We start from the raw sequence: 4,831 nt of genomic DNA on the forward strand, positions 1-4,831 counted from the left end.
GTTCTACACCTAGTGCCCTAGCATTTTGAGAGTCATTGACTTAAAGCTCGCTACATGGGTTGGATCGAAAGTTTAAACTAAAAATTGTCATTTATTTAAATTTCATTTAAGTTTTTACTTCATTAGCTTTTATTTTTGTTTTCTAGATTTATTTTGCTTGAGGACAAGCAAAAAGCTAAGTTTGGGGGTATTTACTTTCTTATGTAATTTAACTTCTTTTTTATTAAAGATGGTTTCCTATATGTTATATTGCCTAATAAAACAGAAAACCTGAAAAAATATGAGCAAATGACTTAGCAGACCTGGGTCAACGTTTGAACAGATTCTTGTACATGGTTCAAAGAGTTTCTTTCAAAGCCTGCACATCGACTTGTGTTGGAAGTCTTGTCGTAGTGGACTTCGATTTTGTTAACCTGTATTGTTTAGATGTAGAAAGCAAACCGTAAAGCAAAAAACTCCACATATTTGTTTTAACGGATTATGAATTACATACTAAAAGTGTAAAACTAATCATAAAACTAGACATAATCCAACTGTAAACCTTTAAACTACATGAGTTGAAATCAAGTTGGTAAAACCACCACAACTCATGTCATAGGCCATATGACACTAAGATCCCGACTCGTGGAGCTAACTTAAATTACATCAAGCTGAAAAGTTTGGAACCAACCTGGCGAGGCTGAGAAACAAGTGTGCTAAAGTCCTTCACATCACTATGGATATTTCCGTCGTCATATTGTCCCCCAAGTCCACTTTCATCATCGAAGTATGGAAATTGCCCATCGTCATCACAGTGTTGCCCTGATTCATCTGATGCAGCATCAAGTACTCTATATAAACTACTTGCACATTTCATCAGTAATAAAATAAATAAATAAATAAATAAATAAAAGGATTGAGAAAACAAATGGACGTTCCAAAAAATTAATTATTGGTATATCTATTCGTTATCAAGAAAGAATTTATTACCTGAGGACTTCCTGCGTCGCCTTCCAAGGCACTAGAGCAAAAAAGAGCATATCATGAAATAGAAAGAGTACACCAAAAATATGTGGTATGATTGTTGACAGTTGACACACATTACCTTTACTTGAGGTAGAAGAAATAGCTTTATAAACTCTTCTGGTTAGTAGTGGCAATCCTCAGGAAGTTTTGTATTACTGGGTGCTCCACTTGCAGGAAGCAGCAAGGATTTTGGATTTTTGGGAGGAGCAAAAATATCTGAGAACTCTTCATCCAGGGATTTTGTGAAATCAAGATCCTGCTGTACTTTGGTCTTCTTTTGTTTAACTGTTACTGGTTTTTCTGCAGGACGATCGTTTCCTGAAACTGAAAAAACAGATTGTGTGATGTGTTACATTACTATTGAACCACATGAGATACGCATGCACATATTAGTTGATGACATGATCATTGAACCTGACCTTTTAATTTTTCGATGCTTCCAATGATCAGGACCTACCCAGGCATTTTGTTTTGAAGTAAATCCAAGAATTAAGAACAAAAACCCATCAACTTTCTCAAGTCTCTCATCCATATCAAGCTCATGGTAAGTACCCGGTTCATTATTCTACAAAAGTTGAAAATTATGAGGAATGAAGTCATTCTTCAATTATTCATAAAACCAATGTTTTAAAAGGCTCGCCTTAGGGCGTGCCTAGGCAGCCTCTGAGACTGGGTGTGAGGGTTGCCATCTCTTTTTTGAGAGAGTGGGTGGAGGTTCGCCTCAAGGCGCCTAGGCGTTTCTGTTTGGATACTTATTTTATTTATTTATTTTTTTCAACTTCCAAACCCAAATTTTAGCTAGGGTCTTAACCATCTCATACCTTTTCCTTGCACTATTGTCTCTCTGCCTTTTTTTTTATTTATTTTTTTATTTTTTCTGATTTTTTTTTATTTTTTTATATAAGAGCAATTCCAGTGAGGCCACTAGCCTGATGGACCGTGGATTGCACAGGAGCAAATCGTTGGGGCGATCAAGTCCAGCCCATGCGGGCTTCAGCGCCGGAGGGAGCCCAAGCGACATGCTCGGTACGAATCTGGCCCGAGAGCCCGAGGTGCAGATGATGCAACGCTAACGTCAGAGCTCGCTGCTCACTTCCTCTCCCTTCTTTTTGCTGCTCTCCTCTCTCTCTCTCATCGCCCCTTACTCAGAATTGTGAAGAGGCCTCATATTCGAGCCTTAATCGAAGAACTACGAGCTCTGTCGTCCGATTCACCAATTAGACCAAGCTCATCGATGTCGCCCTCTATTTGAACTTCGTCCTCCTTGACCTTGATTTTCGATGGCACAAGCTTCATCTCCGAAGTCGCTTGTTCATTTAGATTTTCCAATTCGAATTCTGGGTTCTCTGCACTCGAAGTGCTTCCCCTCCCCGCTCCCCCCACCCCCCCCCCCCCCGCCTTTTTTTTTTTTAATAACATCACTATTTTTAGTGTTGGAATTGCATTTCCTGAATGCCCAATTGTGAATCTTGAAGTTTAAATCGGTTTCGAACAGTACGGGAAGTGAGAAAATGGCCAAGAGATTGTCTTTGGGTGGCATAATGAGGAAGAAGCTATCCGACATCACCAATTTGCAGGCTGTGAAAACGATGAGTGAGGAGGACGGATGATGACGGATTTGCTTAGTGAGTAAAATCTAATATTTTATAAAATAAAAAAAATACTAATATTGTATTGCCTATTACCAAGGCTATTCAGTTTTAGGGGTGGAGATGCAAAAAGCAGTTATTGGTTCATTAAGGGCAATTACTGTTCACTTGGTGGATTCAATAGTGAATAGCCCTAAGGGGTCTTTGCAACGCTGGAGTTGCTCTAATGGATGTGTGTGTTGTTTGCGTGCATTGTTATATATGTGCTCATTGTGCTTTTCATCATCTATTATTTATATATATATATATATATAATATGTATATATATATGGGTGTATATTTATAATATATGTGTGTGCTTAAGGTGATTATTAATTAATATTTTGTTTTAATATAATTTATGTGTATGCTCGATGTATATATTAAAAAATTTAGATCCCGTGAGACTTGCCTCACACCTCATGCCTAGATCGGGCTGTCCCTTAGACGCCTTGCCCACGCCTCACGCTTTTAATACATTGCATAAAACTAAAATGAAAAACCGATGGAACAAAATTTACGATTCAAACTTAATATGAATAGTATGTTCGAAAAACCTCGTGATAACTAGGGAAATTTGAACTTTCACAGTTAAGGTCCTCCACGACGCTTGTTTGGTCATCATGATCATAATCCCAGTTCCCGCAATTCTCAGATACATCACAATCAAAATCAGCTTCATTGTTATAGGCAGCATCAACTTGCTCTGCTGATTCTTGATCACATGTATGTATATATATATCTGGTGGCCTTCCGTTATCCTCATCAAATCGATCAACCAAACTCCTGAGAATTGGTGAAATTTCGTCTTTGATTTCGCATGTTCAATACCATCTGTTCTACATATTGTATAAAAGATCAAGAAAAAATTAATCTTAGTAAACCACATCATTCTCATTTGGAAAAAAAATGGGAAGATGCGATTTCGAAGAACTCAATGGAATACCGAAAACGGAACTCACCACCAGCGAAAGAAGGATCCATGGTATCTGATTTATCAAGTTGATTATCAGATGCTATGCGCTTCCCTGGTACTTTCGAAGCTTCCACCATATACTTCAAGAGTATTCATTAAAAGACCCTTGGCCCCACCTTCATCAAATTGTGCAGACGTCTGCTCTCTGATGATAGAGGGGATCAACTGCAAATGCAACTGAAAATACAATCAAAATTGTATTAAACTTGGCCTCGCATCTCACACTATAAAACTAGTAATAAGGATAAACTATTTTACATTTAGAGCCTCAAAAGATGATTCCAGCGTTGATAAGGGAGATATCTGCATGTTTGGATTTATGTCGCATCTCACACTATAGAACAGTAAACCTTCTTCTGGTGTCTCGCACTATTGAAACTAGCCGCATTTTTCCATTGTCAGCATTGGCATCCTCTACTCTGGTATCTAAAATTACAACAGTATTAAGATACTAACAAGATCAATGGAGCACAGGTCCAAAGTGAACGAAATCACTATTACAATTTACAGATGAGCTCCTTTAACAGATCAAAATCGAACATTTAAGAAAAATTTCACAACAAACATCGAAATCTAATACAGTAAAAATGGCTCACTCAATTGACAAATAAAATTCAAAAAAAATTGAAACTTTTAGTTAAAAAAATTAATTTCAAAACTTTCAATTACTTGAAAAATCTAAACTGACATTTTCACTGGCGAGTTTGATGCAATTCTGGAACAGCTCGAGGATCTGCGCCTTTCCGAGGCTGTGATTGGGGTCTCCCTGCTGTGGCAGCAGATTGAGCTCAATGGACTTCCTTCGAATTGCGGCGGCGGGTGGTGCGCGAGCCTGCGCACGCTCGCGATTGTCGTCGTTGGAGCCGAGGAAGAAGGGGCTGGTTGGAGACTGGAGACGAGCGGCCATTGGGAGCCTCCGCTACTTGGTTGCCGGATTAGGGCTCAGAGTGTAAGCCATTGTAATCGGGAAAATCGAATTGGGAAATTAGATTTGGGAAAGCTTATGAGGATGGATACTGATGGGACGAATAGGTTTCCCTCCATTTGATTTGTTTTTGATTTTGGGGGTTGAAAGAGTATAGAGTAAAGTACCGATTTAGTCTTTGAATTATGATCTTAGTGAAAATTAGATCTCTGAATTATATTTTTGGTAAAATAAGTCTCTAAATTCATTAAAAATTGTTAATTTCATCCCTACTATTATATTCAAAGTTATTTTATC

At 38.1% G+C, this 4,831-nt stretch overlaps 1 pseudogene; it reads right to left on the reverse strand.

The window, feature by feature from the left end:
* Positions 1-337: 337 nt before the first annotated feature.
* On the reverse strand, positions 338-4,516 carry LOC125475427 (annotated as a pseudogene).
* Positions 4,517-4,831: the final 315 nt, after the last annotated feature.

The sequence above is a fragment of a genome, unplaced genomic scaffold, assembly GCF_019419815.1.
Source record: "Pyrus x bretschneideri cultivar Hongxiangsu unplaced genomic scaffold, Pyrus_bretschneideri_v1 Contig15, whole genome shotgun sequence".
Classification (NCBI taxonomy): domain Eukaryota; kingdom Viridiplantae; phylum Streptophyta; class Magnoliopsida; order Rosales; family Rosaceae; genus Pyrus; species Pyrus x bretschneideri.